The sequence below is a fragment of the Oryctolagus cuniculus genome, chromosome 5 (assembly GCF_964237555.1).
Source record: "Oryctolagus cuniculus chromosome 5, mOryCun1.1, whole genome shotgun sequence".
Taxonomy (NCBI): Eukaryota; Metazoa; Chordata; class Mammalia; order Lagomorpha; family Leporidae; genus Oryctolagus; species Oryctolagus cuniculus.
In genome coordinates, this window is record NC_091436.1 from 148,609,838 (window position 1) to 148,625,898 (window position 16,061).

Genomic DNA, 16,061 nt, shown 5'->3' on the forward strand with positions numbered 1-16,061 from the left:
ACAATTTGCAGTTCTGATACACAGGTAGGAGTGCAACTGCAAGGTGATATGGTGATTCTATGTTTAGCTTTTTGAGGGACCACCAAACTGCTTTCCTTGAAGTCTGCCTTGGGCAACTCACTCCTGCTGGATTATGCATCCCCCTTCCTTGTATCCCCGACAACGGCTACACAACTTTTCAAATACATCCAAGAGTTCTTAGTACAACAAACCCTATGCACCCACCGATCACATTCAATAGCCATCACCTCTGTCATGCTTGCTTCTTCTGTCTCCCCATGCGCTGTCCCATTCTTCCATTCTGGATGGGTATTTTAAAGCACAATCAGATGTTATGTGATTGCCCATCAAATGACTCAACCACACTCACATGGGAACAGCATCTTCTAAAGAGGCCTGTAAGTGGGTTTAATCTCGTTCCCTTTCATCTATGCTACCCACTTGTGAACGACACCAGATTAGGCATTTTGTAGAATGAAGAAACTAGCTTCCTCCTTGTGGCATGTTTATACATTCTTTAAACATTTTATTTTTATAGTCATAACTTAGGAAGATCCAATAGCCGTCACTCTCATGCTTTAACATAAAATTATGTGAGTTTTTTTTTTTTTTAATAAATGCAGATCCTTGGCCCTTGTGCTCCTCGTTATCCCAAACTCCCGAAGTCTGCAGTGATCCAGGCTGGAGCACAGGCATCTGCGTCTTTGGAGGCAGATGGTTCCTAACTACGAGGTGCACACAGCACCTTCAGGGGGATGGAGTTTTATCAGCTCACCTTTGTTCCATGACTAGAAAAACAGTTCTGTTCTGCTGGGAAAAACAAAACAAAACAAAACAAAACAAAACAAAAAAAAACCCAAAGGCATCAGAGCAGCCCTGCAGAGAAGAACAGATTTCACCCTCTTCACAATTTACCCAGTTGTCACCACCTTAGCCAGGGACCATTCTGATGATGCATTAAGCAACCAGGGTCCTACTGATTGTAGAATGAAGGAAGGAAGTCCTTACGTGTAGCTCACACTTAAGGAGAAAGGATTCACGTGCCACTTGTCTGAGAGTGGAACATCCACACACATTATTTGGAAGTCCTTGGCCGGAGGGATCTGTCTTCCTCCCTTATTCATTTATTCAATCATTTGTTAACATTGTGGCTGGTGTTGGGGCTTAGCTGGTTAAACTGCCAACCCTGATGGCAGCATCCCATATGGGTGCTGGTTTGAGTCCTGGCTGCTCCACTTCCGATCCAGCTCTCTGCTAATGTACCTGGCTAAGGCAGTGGAAGACGGCCCAAGTGCTTGGGCCCCTGCAGCCACGTGGGAGGCCTGGATGGGATTCCAGACTCCTGGCTTTGGCCTGACCTAGCCATTGCCGCCACTTGGGGAGTGAACCAGCAGATATAAGCTGGATGTCTCCCTTTCTAACTCTGCCTTTCAAATAAACAAATAATCTTTAAAAAGATCTTTTATTTTTATCAGTACAGACTCACAGATACTTATTTTATACTTGAGTTTATAATCCAATGCTACTTTATTTTTTTGTTGCTCAAATTGATCCAACTTTGGGCACTAGGAGATTTTTCAATTTCCCCACCAACATGGTGATTTACTTTATTTTGCTCACTTTACTTCCTGGCACAACACTCTCCGACTCATCCTGTCTATTTCCTTCATCTGGTCTAGAATCAGCCATTTCTCCAAGGAGCCCCGGTTCCTGTTACTAGACAATGGTATTAGATCTGGGTGCTGCGTATAGTTGTTGCTCACCTGTTATTTTAAACCCTGTCAGCTGATGAGCAAGAAAATGTATGTGTGTATACTGAGTGTATATGCACATTTTCAATCTTTCCCTATGTAACATATCTATATTAAGCTAGCCTAAGTTCACAATAAGATCTCCAATTCTAAACTAGTACCTGTGTATAATTCTAACCCCTGCTTTTGTTTATATGTAAATCCCTACTCCAACTCTGAGAAACTTGATTGCCACCATCTGCTATCCATTTTCTAAATTGTTCAATGCTGGCCCATATGGATAACAATACAAATTATTAGCATGTACCACTGTGGGAAACAACTTTTAACAAATTGTACCTGAAAGATTTTTTATTCATATGAAAGGCAGAGTTACAAAGAGAAAGAGAGAGCGAGCTTCTATCCTCCAACGGCTACAACAGCTAGGAGTGCCAAAACCAGGAGCTTCCTCGGGTTCTCCCATGTGGATGCATGGGCCCAAGCACCTGGGACATCCTCTGCTGCCTTCCCAGGTGCAACAGCAGGGAGCTGGATCAGAAATTGAAGAGCCAGGCCGGCGCCACGGCTCACTAGGGGCCAGCACCCCAGGTTCTAGTCCCGGTTGGGGTTTCAGAGTCTGTCCTGGTTGCCCCTCTTCCAGGCCAGCTCTCTGCTGTGGCCCGGGAAGGCAGTGAAGGATGGCCCAAGTGCTTGGGCCCTGCACCCCATGGGAGACCAGGAGGAATCACCTGGCTCCTGGCTTTGGATTGGCAGAGCGCGCTGGCCATAGCGGCCATTTGGGGGGTGAACCAATGGAAGGAAGACCTTTCTCTCTGTCTCTAACTCTGCCTGTCAAAAAAAAAAAAAAAGAAAAAAAAAAAAAAAAAAAGAAAGAAAGAAAGAAAGAAAGAAAGAAATTGAAGAGCCAGAACTTGAATCTGTGCTCATATGGAATGTCAATGTCACAGGCAGTAGCTTAATTCTCTGCACCACAATGCCACCCCCAACAGTTATTTTGTACAGTTCCTTTTGCCTTTAGTCTTACAGATTTTACTCATTTCCAAAGTATATTAGGTCAGCACCTTGCCACCACCTTCAATGAAGGGAAGTTATTTCATTTTTGAGATACTCCTGAGGTTAGGATCTAGATGTAAGTTTAAATTTGCCATTGTTAAAGTTTATTCTTAGCCGGCGCCGTGGCTCAATAGGCTAATCCTCCACCTTGCGGCGCCGGCACACCGGGTTCTAGTCCCGGTTGGGGCGCCGGATTCTGTCCCGGTTGCCCCTCTTCCAGGCCAGCTCTCTGCTATGGCCAGGGAGTGCAGTGGAGGATGGCCCAGGTGCTTGGGCCCTGCACCCCATGGGAGACCAGGAAAAGCACCTGGCTCCTGGCTCCTGCCAGGATCAGCGCGGTGCGCCGGCTGCAGCGGCGGCCATTGGAGGGTGAACCAACGGCAAAGGAAGACCTTTCTCTCTCTGTCTCTCTCTCTCACTGTCCACTCTGCCTGTCAAAAAAAAAAAAAAAAAAAAAAAAAAGTTTATTCTTTATGCTCTCTGGGTTTTAACAAATGATAAATGCCTTATTTTTATCATTATAACATCATACACAGTATTTATACTGCCTTAAGAAGTCTCTATGCTTTACCTCTCTCCCATATACTGAGTCCCTGGAAATCTCTGTTTATCCTCTCTATGGCTTCTTTTCTAGAATATCGTATAGTTGGAATAATACAGTTTGTGGCCTTTTCAGATTGACTTTTCTCATTTAGTCAAATGCATTTGAAATTCATCCTTGTGTTTTTGTATCTTGATAGCTCATTTCTTTCCACCACTGAAAAATATTCAATTGCATGGATATTGCATGGATATACCACAGTTAATTTGCCCATTCTCCTATTAGGAACATTGTGGTTGCTTTCAGATTGTGGCAACCATATCTAAAGCTGCTATAAACATGTGTGCAAATTTTGGGGTACACTGAAGTTTTCACCTCATTTGGGTGAATAAAAGGAGCACAATTGCTGGATTGTATGGCAAGAATGTTTAATTTCATGAGAAACTGCCAGACTTCCAAAATGACTATTATTTTGTGTTCCCACAAATAATGAAAGAAAGTTACTGCTATTCTATACCCCCACCAGCAGTTTTTATTATCAATTTTTTGGATTTTAGCCATCACAGTAGTTGTAAAAGGGCATTTCATTGCTGTTTTAGTGCATTTTCTTTTAAAGGGAAATAATACAGAATCTTTTCATGTGTTATAAAGCATATATCGACTTTCGAGCTCTGGGAATGGAATCAGTATCATTACGTAACACCCACATTCCTTATATAGCACCTCATTCCCTCACATCTCATAACACAAAAGAGGGGGATTCTCATAGCTAAGGAACACTTAATGCAATGGATTAGAAAATGGAACACAGTTGATATAAACATTTCTAGAGGCATCTTCTTAGCAAAAATGAGAGTTACCCACAGTGGAGAACAATCCAGTCTCAAAGACCCCCAGTGTCCCCTTCAACTTGACTAGATAGCAATTTGCATTTTAAATGTCTTACACTGTGACAAACAGATCACAAAGAGAAATATTGGGAAACGTTGAACCACTCTGCAGACATCCTGTGTTCTCTCAGCCCTGTACAGCTCTCCAGAGGGTGCATCCTTTGAACAATTACAGGACAAATCATTCTATCTTCTGCACACTGAGTGAAAATGTGAAAGTCACAAAAAGAAGGAAACACATAAAAGACAAAGTCCCCAAACAGTAAATACTATCTATCAAAATGCACGTTTCCAAACAAGGAAGCTCAGGAGGAGTTCTGGTAGCAAGTCACCCCATAACTGACAACCCTGGCCAGCTCTCCTGCCCCTGTGAGCCATACACAGAAGGAAGCATAGAGATAGTTCTGGGGCCGGCGCTGCGGCTCACTAGGCTAATCCTCCGCCTTGTGGCGCTGGCACACCGGGTTCTAGTCCCGGTCGGGGCGCTGGATTTTGTCCCCATTGCCCCTCTTCCAGGCCAGCTCTCTGCTGTGGCCAGGGAGTGCAGTGGAGGATGGCCCAAGTGCTTGGGCCCTGCACCCCATGGGAGACCAGGAGAAGTACCTGGCTCTTGCCATTGGATCAGCGTGGTGTGCTGGCTGCAGCGCACTGGCCATGGCGGCCATTGGAGGGTGAACCAACGGCAAAGGAAGACCTTTCTCTCTCTCTCTCTCTGTCTACTCTGCTTGTCAAAAAAAAAAAAAAAAAAAAAAAAAAAAAAGAAATAGTTCTGGAAGCTTCTCTGCACCAGGCATGCATTTCTGCTGCCCAAAGGTGGGTCAGCTGCTTGCCCATCAAATGCTATTTTATTTATCATAACTATGGAATTCAACTAAATTGCATATGAAAGTAAAAATGTAAGTTTGAGAATAAGGAGTCTTGTTATAGGATTTCAGTGAACACTAAGTTGAATGCCTTGCAAAGACAAGATCCAGAAAGCGACCACTTTCTCATGCCATTTTAGATAAAACAAAATAAGAAATTGAAGATGTCATTTATGGATGTGGTTTGTCCAAGAGGACTCAATTCCAAGTAGTAGACTTATGCTCAAAGAAAGTCAGTGGCAGGCAGAGTAGGGAGGGAGCCTAGTGCTCTAGTCTAGGAGACTATAGTTTAAAAGAGTGGAGGACACATTTCTCTCTCCCTGATCACCCTGCAACAGCATCCTATAACAAGCTGATAGAGGGCAGGAGCCATTTTGGACATACATAACAGCTGTGCCAGCTGGTGTCTGGCAACCAGCCCAGCAGAGACTAGAGTCTGGTGGGGAGAACTCACAGCAGGGATAGGTGCTTGTGACTATGGGAGGCTTGTGTGAAAAACACTGAGACCACATGGAAGGGCTCAGGGTGTGGCTGGGACTTTGGTTAGTCACTGTGGGAGGTTCCACAGGCTCAGGGGCCCTTGGTTCCCTGGTGAGGACATTGTTAGGGAATCTGCTTACACCGAGGACTGAAAAGATAGTTTGTGTGGTCCTTCTGGAAGGGCACACAAATATTATATACATTGGGGCTAGTACCCAGGAACTGCTGTCCTTTGAGGAGAGGGGACGAGCTGAGTCTATGCCAATAGAGCAGAACAAACCTTTCCTCTGATTAAAAAAAAAAAAAAAAAAAAGGAGATTTACCACGCCCAATCTGGGTGTCACTTTAGACACTCCTTTCACCCTGGAACACTGAACAGAGCTCACTGGCCACACACATACCACAAGCCTCTAGGTATTCTCTGAAAGTAGACACTCCACTAATCCACAGAGGAATTGTCCAAAGATAAAAGCAGTCACAGTGAAAAGACAAAGAGGAAACCAATAACTATCTCCACAAATGCTGAATAATAAATGCAACAACACAAGAAACAAGAATAAGGAACACAATATGACACTTCCAAAAGAATACAATACTTCAATACTAGATTATAAAGATGATGAGAATGAAGAAATGCCAGAAGTGAAATTCAAAAGACTGATCATAGGATTACTTAAAAGCAATCAGAAGCAAAGGCATGAACTAATGAAATCCTTACATGTCATGAAAGAAAATTTCTCCCACGAGGAAGAACTTCTAAGATCAATCCCATTCACAATAGCTACAAAAACAAATACCTTGGAATAAACTTAACCAAGGACGTTCAAGATCTCTACAATGAAAATTACAAAACCTTAAAGAAAGAAATAGAAGATTTTTCCATGCACAGGCAGTCAAAGCCAAAATTAACATTTGGGATTGCATCAAATTGAGAAGTTTCTGTACTGCAAAAGAAACAGTCAGGAAAGTGAAGAGGCAACCGACAGAATGGGAAAATATAATTGCAAACTATGCAACAGATAAAGGGTTAATAACCAGAATCTACAAAGAGATCAAGAAACTACACAAAAACAAAACCAACAACCCACTTAAGAGATGGGCCAAGGACCTCAATAGACATTTTTCAAAAGAGGAAATCCAAATGGCCAACAGACACATGAAAGAATGTTCAAGATCACTAGCAATCAGGGAAATGCAAATCAAAACCACAAAGAGGTTTTACCTCACCCCAGTTAGAATGGCTCACATGCAGAAATCTATCAACAATAGATGCTGGAGAGGATGCGGGGAAAAAGGGACACTAACCCACTGTTGGTGGGAATGCAAACTGGTTAAACCACTATGGAAGTCAGTCTGGAGATTCCTCAGAAACCTGAATATAACCCTACCATTTAACCCAGCCATCCCACTCCTTGGAATGTTCCCAAAGGAAATGAAATTGGCAAACAAAAAGCTGTCTGCACCTTAATGTTTATTGCAGCTCAATTCACAATAGCTAAGACCTGGAACCAACCCAAATGCCCACCAACAGTAGACTGGAAAAAGAAATTATGGGGCATGTACTCTATAGAATACTACACAGCAGTCAAAAACAATGAAATCCGGTCATTTGCAACAAAATGGAGGAATCTGGAAAACATTATGCTGAGAGAATTAAGCCAGTCCCAAAGGGAAAAATATCATATGTTCTCCCTGATCAGCGACAACTAACTGAGCACCAAAGGGGAAACCTGTTGAAGTGAAATGGACACTATGAAAAACAGTGACTTGATCAGTCCTTATCCTGACTGTTGATGTACAATGTAATACTTTATCCCTTTTAGTATTTTTTTTTTTTGTTCTAGTACTATTGGTTGAACTCTGTAATTAACACACAATTATTCTTAGGTGTTTAAATTTTAACTGAAAAGTGATCCCTGTTAAATATAAGAGTAGGAATAAGAGAGGGAGGAGATGTACAATTTGGGAAATGCTCAATCGGACTTGCCCCAGATGGTGGAGGTAGAAATGTGCCAGGGGATTCCAATACAATCTCATCATGGTGGCATGTACCAATGCCATCTCACTAGTCCGAGTGATCAATTTCAGTTCACAATTGATCACACTGATAGGTCTAAGAGTCAAAGGGATCACACAAACAAGACTAGTGTCTGCAAATACTAACTGATAGAATAAAAAAGGGAGAGAATGATCCAACATGGGAAGTGGGATACACAGCAGACTCATAGAATGGCAGACATCCTAAATAGCACTCTGGCCTCAGAATCAGCCCTTGAGGCATTCAGATCTGGCTGAAGAGCCCATAAGAGTATTTTAGGCATGGAAAGCCAAGACACTCTGGGAAAAAAAAATAAGACCTAAATGAAAGATCTCTGAGTGAGATCCCAGTGGAAAGAACAGGGCCATCAAAGAAGGAGGTACCTTTCTCTGAAGGGAGGAGAGAACTTCCACTTTGACTATGACCCTTTTGGAATAAGATCGAAGTCAGCAAACTCAAAAGGCTTCCATAGCCTTGGCAACCCATGACAAGAGCCTAGGGAGATTACTGACGCCATAAACAAGAGTGTCAAATTGTTAAGTCAACAACAGGAGTCACTGTGTACTTACTTCTCATGTGTGATCTGTCCTTAATGTGTTGTCTAATGTGAGTTAATGCTATAACTAGTACTGAAACAGTATTTTACACTTTGTGTTTCTGTGTGGGTGCAAACTGATGAAATCTTTACTTAATGTATACTAAACTGATCTTCTGTATATAAAGATAATTGAAAATGAATCTTGATGTGAATGGACTAGGAGAGGGAGCAGGAGATGGGAGGGGTGTGAGTGGGAGGGAAATTATGGGGGAGGGAAGCCATTGTAATCCATAAACTGTACTTTGGAAATTTATGTTTACTAAATAAAAGTTTTTTAAAAAAGAATTTCTCCCACAAAATTGAGATCTTAAAGAGAAATTAAAATGAAATCTTGGACATTAACAATTCAATTGAACAAATAAAAAAATGCAGTGGAAAGCTTTAACAACAGAATCAGTGAAGCAGAAGAAAGAATATCCACTTAAAACACATGGAAATTGTACAGTCAGACCAAAAACAAGGAGAAATTATAAAAATAAAATACACTGTTGGGAATCTATAGGATACTTACCAATGACCCAACACACGTGTTCTAGAAGTACCTGAAGGTGTGGAAAGAGAGAAAGGATTAGAAGGCCTTTTTAGTGAAATAGTAACAGAAAAACTTCCCTAATTTAGAGAAGAAAGGGACATGCAAGTTCAGGAAGCACATAGAACTCCTAATTGATATGATCAGAAAAGATCTTCACCATGACACATTGTAATCAAACTCTCCAAAGTAAAACATAAAGAAAATATTCTAAAATGTACATGAGAGAAATGCCAGATTACTTTCAGAGAATCACCAACTAGACTCACATTGGACTCATCAGAAACCCTACAAGCTAGGAGAGAATAGTGAAATACATTCCAAGCCTTCAGAGAAAAAAACTGTCAACCCAGAATGCTGTATCCTGCAAAGCTCTCATTTATGAATGAAAATGAATTAAAGCCTTCCATAACAAACAAAGAATTTTTCACCACCCATCCAGCCTTGACAAAGATGCTTAAGGATGTGCTACACACAGAAACACATAAAACATCTTCATCCCTACGAAAGAAGGTAAGGAAGAAAACCTCCCAGTAAAAGTTCAAAGGAAATCCAAAGTAAAAAATAGGAATATTTATGGAAAAATGGCAGGGCAAAGTCATTACTTATCAATAGTCAACTTGAATGTAAATGACCTCAACTCTCCAGTTAAAAGACACAGACTGGCTGAATGAATTAAAAAACAAAACCCATCTATTTGCTGCCTGTAAGAAACACATCTAACCAACAAAGATGCATGCAGACTGAAAGTGAAAGGATGGAAAAAGATATTCCACTTTAACAGAAACCAAAATAGAGCTGGTGTAGCCATCCTAATATCAGATAAAATAGACTTTAACCCAAAATGGTTAAAAGAGACAAAGAATGGCACTATGTAATGATTAAGGGATAAATTCAACAAGAAGATGTAACTATTATAAACATATAAGCACCTAACTACAGAGCACTTGGCTACTTAAAAGAAATGTTAAAGAATCTAAATGGAGACATTGACTCCAATGCAATAGTAATGAGGGACTTAAATACCACACTTTCAGCAATAAACAAATCAAGCAGACAGAAAATCAGCAAGGAAACAAAGTTATTTGACAACTATAGACCAAAAGGACCTAACTAATATCTACACAACTTTCCATCCTACAGCTGAAGAAAACACATTATTTTCACCACTGCATGAAACTTTCTTTATGGCCTAGCATGTGATAAATCCTAGAGAAAGTCTCAGCAAATTAAAAAAAAAAAATGAAATCATACCACGATTCTTCTCAGACCACAATGGAATGAAGCTGGAAATCAGCAACTCAAGAATCTCTAGCACGTATGCAAACACATGGAGATTGAACAACATGTTCCTGAATGAAGCATTGGTCATTGAAGAAATCCAAAGAACAATCAAAAAATTTCTGGAAACAAATGAAAGTGGCAATACAACATATCAAAACATGGGATATGGCCAGCGCCGTGGCTCAATAGGCTAATCCTCTGCCTGCGGTGCTGGCACACTGGGTTCTAGTTCCAGTCAGGGCGCCAGATTCTGTACCGGTTGCCCCTCTTCCAGTCCAGCTCTCTGCTCTGGCCCAGGAGTGCAGTGGAGGATGGCCCAAGTCCTTGGGCCCTGCACCTGCATGGGAGACCAGGAGAAGCACCTGGCTCCTGGCTTCGGATCAGAGCAGTGTGCTGGCCAAAGCGCGCTGGCCGCAGCAGCCATTGGAGGGTGAACCAAAGGTAAAGGAAGACCTTTCTCTCTCTCTCATTGTCCACTCTGCCTGTCCAAAAAAAAAAAAAAAAAAATGGGATACAGCAAAAGCAGTGTTAAGAGGAAAGTTTATAGCAACTAGTGCCTACATCAAGAAATTGGAAATGTACCAAATAAATGTGCTATCAATACATCTTAAGGATCTAAAACCACAACAGCAAATCAATCCTAAAATTGTAGGAGGAAGGCAGTTATTAAAATTAGAGAAGGATTGAAAGCAAAAAAAAATACAAAAGATTAACAAAACTAAGAGCTGGATCTATGAAAAAAAAATAAACAAAATTGACACAGCATTGACCCAACTAACAACAACAAAAAAGACCCAAATCAATAAAATTAGAGATGAAAAAAGGAAATGTAACAGACACCAGAGAAATAACAAGAATCTTTAGAAATTACTACAAAGAGCTGTATGCCAACAAACCAGGAAATCTAAAAGAAATGGATAAATTCCAGGAGACATAAAACCTATCTAAATTGAGCCATGAAGACATAGAAAACCTAAACAGACCCATAACCAAGTCAGAAATTGAATCAGCAATAACCCTCCCAACAAAGAAAAGCCCAGGACTGGATGGCTTCACTGCTGAATTCTACCAGACATTTAAAGAACTAATTCTAATTCTTCTCAAGCTATTCAAAACAATTGAAAGGGAGGGAATCTTCCCAAATTCTTTCTACGAAGCCAGTATCACCTTAATTCCTACATGTGAAAAAGATGCAACAGAGAAAGAATTACAGACCAATATCCCTGAAGAACATAGATGCAAAATTCCTCAAAATTCTAGCGATTTGAATCCAACAACATATCAGAAAGACCATTCACCTGGACCAAATGGGATTTCTGCCTGGTATGCAGGGATGGTTCAACATCCACAAATCAATGTGATACATCACATTAAGAAACTAAAGAAAAAGAACCACATGATTATCTCAATAGATGCAGAGAAAGCATTTGATAAAAATACAACACCTTTCATGATGAAAACTAAGCAAATTGGATATAGAAGGAACATTCCTCAACACAATCAAGACAATCTATGACAAACCCATGGCTAGCATCATATTGAATGGACTAAAGCTGGAAGCATTCCCTCTGAGATCTAGGACCTGACAAGGACGCCCAGTTTCACCACTGCTATTCAGTACATTCCTGGAATGTTTAGCCAGAGCCATTAGTCAAGAAAAAGAAATCAAGAGGTTACAAATTGGGAAGGAGGAAGTCAAACTATCCCTATTTGCAGATGACAAGATTCTATATATAGGGGATCCAAAAGACTCCACCAATGGACTATTGGAACTCATAGAAGAGTTTGGTAAAGTAGCAGGATATAAAAATCAATACACACACACAAATCAACAGCCTTTATATACACAGACAATGCCACAGCTGAGAAAGAATTTTGTAGATCAATCCCATTCACAATTGCTACAAAAATAAAATAAAATAAAATACATTTAAATGGAATACATTTTTTTAACTTTTATTTAATGAATATGAATTTCCAAAGTACGACTTATGGATTACAATGGCTTCCCCCCCATACCGTCCCTCCCACCCACAACCCTCCCCTTTCCCACTCCCTCTCCCCTTCCATTCACATCAAGATTCTAAATGGAATACATTTAACCAGGGATGTCAAACATCTCTATGATGAGAATTACAAAACATTAAAGAAAGATATTTTAAAAAATGGAAAAATCTTTCATGTTCATGGATCAGAAGAGTCACTATCATTAAAATGTCCATATTTCTGAAAGCAATTTACAGATTTAATGTGATACCAATCAAAATACCAAGGGCATTCTTCTCAGATCTGGAAAAAATGATGCTGAAATTCATATGGAATCACAGGAGATCCCGAATAGCTAAAGCAATCATACACAACAAAAACAAATCCAGAGGCATCACAATACCAGATTACAAGACATACTTCAAGGCAGCTACAAGGCAGCTATAATCAAAACAGCCTGGTACTTGTAGAATAACAGATGGATAGACCAATGGAACAGAATAGAAATGCCAGGAATCAATCCAAGTGTCACACCCTTATATTTGACCAAAGAGCTAAAGCCAATTCCTGGAGCAAGGGCAGTCTCTTCAATAAATGGTGCTGAGAAAATTGAATTTCCATGTGCAGAAGTATGAAGCAAGATCCCTACCTTACACCTTACACCTTACACAAAAATCCACTCAAAAATAGATTAAATACCTGAATGCACAGCCTGATGCCATGAAATTATTAGAAAACATTGGGGAAAGACACTGACACAGGCAAAGAGTTCTTGGAAAAGACCCTAGAGGCATAAGCAATGAAAGCCAAAATTAACAAATGGGACACATCAAATTGAGAAAATTCTCTACTGCAAAAGAAACAGTCAGGAAAGTAAAGAGGCAACTGACAGAATGTAAGAAATTATTTGTAAACTATGCAACTGATAAAAGATTAATAACAAGAATATATAAAGAGATCAAGAAACTCCACAACAACAAAACAAAACAAACAACCCAGTGAAGAAATGGGCAAAGGCCTTAAACAGACATTTTTCAAAAGAGGAAATCCAAATGGCCAACAGACACATGAGAAAATGCTCAGGATCACTAGGCATGAGGGAAATGCAGATCAAAACCACAATGAGGTTTCACCTCACCCCAGTTAGAATGGCTCTCATACAGAAATCCACAAACAACAAATGCTGGCATGGATTTAGGGAAAGAGGTACCCTAATCCACTGTTGGTAGGAATGTAAAGTGGTACAGCCACTGTGGAAGACAGTATGGAGATACCTCAGAAGTCTGAGTATAGCCCTACCATATGACCCAGCCATTCCTCTCCTGGAATTTACCGAGGGGAAATGAAATCAACATATGAAAGAGCTATCTGCACCCCCAAGTTTATTGCAGCTTAATTCACAACAGCTAAGACATGGAATCAACCCAAATGACCATCAACCGAAGACTGGATAAAGAAATAATGGAATATGTACACCATGGAATAGTACACAGTGGTAAAAAAATGAAATCTGGTCATTTTCAACAAAATCGATGTATCTGGAAAACATCATAGTTAGTGAAATAAGCTAGTCCGAAGGGGACAAATACCGTATGTTTTCCCTGACCTGTGATAACTTAAAGAGCACCTAAAAGGCAATCTTTTTTTTTTTTTGGACAGGCAGAGAGTGGATAGTGAGAGAGAGAGACAGAGAGAAAGGTCTTCCTTTGCCATTGGTTCACCCTCCAATGGCTGCCGCGGCTGGCACACCGCGCTGATCTGATGGCAGGAGCCAGGTACTTATCCTGGTCTCCCATGTGGGTGCAGGGCCCAAGGACTTGGGCCATCCTCCACTGCACTCCCGGGCCACAGCAGAGAGCTGGCCTGGAAGAGGGGCAACCGGGACAGAATCCGGCACCCCGACCAGGACTAGAACCCGGTGTGCTGGTGCTGCAAGGCGGAGGATTAGCCTAGTGAGCCGCGGCGCTGGCCAAAAGGCAATCTTTAGAAGTGAAATTGACACTTTGAGAAGCAATGACTTGAACAGCCTTGTCTTGATTGTTGAGGAACTTTATACTATTTGTTGAATTCTTTACTTAACATAGAGTTAAACATGTATATAACGTGAACTGAAAATAGATCTCAGTAAAAAATAAGAGTGAGAATAAGAGGGAGGAGGGAGAGGGTAGGAGAGTGGGCACAGCGGGAAGAATCACCATGTTCCTAAAGTTGTAATTATGAGGTGTATGAAGTTTTTAACTCTAAAGCTGTATAGTTCTGAATACATTCCTATGGACTTACTTCTAAGGTTACAGTTTAAAAACTTGCCATGGGGCCCCAAATCCCTCTAAGCTGGGTGGTAAAAATACCAACTTAAGTGTTATAGTGATCATATGGATAGGATTAAGTGTCTGGTAATAACAATAGATAGAATTAAAAACAACAACAACATGGGAAGCAGTCCACATATACGCACAAAAAAAAAAAGTACTCTGGGAAAATAGGAAAAGGTTGTTAGGTGAATGGACATTTAAATATTTTAAAGTCTTTTTTTTTTTTTTTGACAGGCAGAGTGGACAGTGAGAGAGAGAGACAGAGAGAAAGGTCTTCCTTTTGCCGTTGGTTCACCCTCCAATGGCTGCCGCGGCCGGCGCGCTGCAGCCGGCGCACCGCGCTGATCCGATGGCAGGAGCCAGGAGCCAGGTGCTTTTCCTGGTCTCCCATGGGGTGCAGGGCCCAAGCACCTGGGCCATCCTCCACTGCACTCCCTGACCACAGCAGAGAGCTGGCCTGGAAGAGGGGCAACCGGGACAGAATCTGGCGCCCCAACCGGGACTAGAACCTGGTGTGCCGGCGCCGCTAGGCGGAGGATTAGCCTAGTGAGCCGCGGTGCCGGCCTAAAGTCATTGTTTTTAAAAGATTTATTTGAAAGGCAGAGCTCCAGAGAGAGAGAGAGAGATCTTCTGTCTATTGGTTCACTCCCCAAATGCTTCCATGGCCAGAACTGGGCCAAACTGAAGCCAGGACCTTCTTACAGTTCTCCCACATGGATGCAGGGGCCTAAACACTTGGGCCGACATCTTACGCTTTCCCAGATGCATTAGCATGGAGCTGGATCAGAAGTGGAGCAGCCAGGACTGGAACCAGCACCCATGAGATGCTGGTGTTGCAGTGACAGCTTAACCCCTGTGCATTAATGTTGGCTTCTAAAGTCATTTTTTAACTCCAACTGTAAACCTCTATTTTAATGAACCAGCCAACTTGGCCAAGCTGTAGAAAAGAGCATCACCAGTACAATACCCTAGATGCTTAGCCACACAGCTCGACTTAACTCAGGTTCGTTCTTGGGCCTGCCAAGAGAAGCTGACCTAGCTTCTCAGAACAATGCTTTTCCTTCATTGTGGGGGAAGACATCCCAACACCCACTGTGGCTGCCTGAAACTGCAGGTATTACAAATCCCATGTTTCTTCCTATACACACTCACACATACCTCTGCTTAAGATTAATTTGCAAGTTAGACACAGTAAGAGATTAACAATAACTAATGATAAGCCAGAACAATTGTAACAATAACCTGGGATAGAATTGCCAACAGCCCTACTCTTGTGCTTTGGGGCCCTTATTAAGTAAAATAAGGATTATTTGAACCTAAGCACTGTGCTATCTCCTGGGAGATCTGATGACTAAGGCAGCCACTAAGTCACTGACTGGTAGGTAAGATACACAGTGTGGATATGCTGGATAAAGGGATGACTCACGTCCCAGGCAAGTCGGACTGAGATGCTGTCATGCTACTCAGAATGGTGTGCAGTTTAAAACTTAGAAGTTGTTTATTTCTGGAATTTCAATTTAATGTTTTTGGACCGGGAAGGCATGTAGCACAGCGGTTAAGACACTAGTCGGGACGCCCATGTCCCGTATCAGACTGTCACGGTTTGAGACCTGGATTCCACTTCTCGCTCCAGCTTCCTGCTAATGCGTCCTCTGGGAGGCAGCTGGTGATAGCTCAAGCCACCCAAGTAGGCAAACCGGATCACGTTCTCCCCTCCTGGGTGTGTGGGGAGTGAA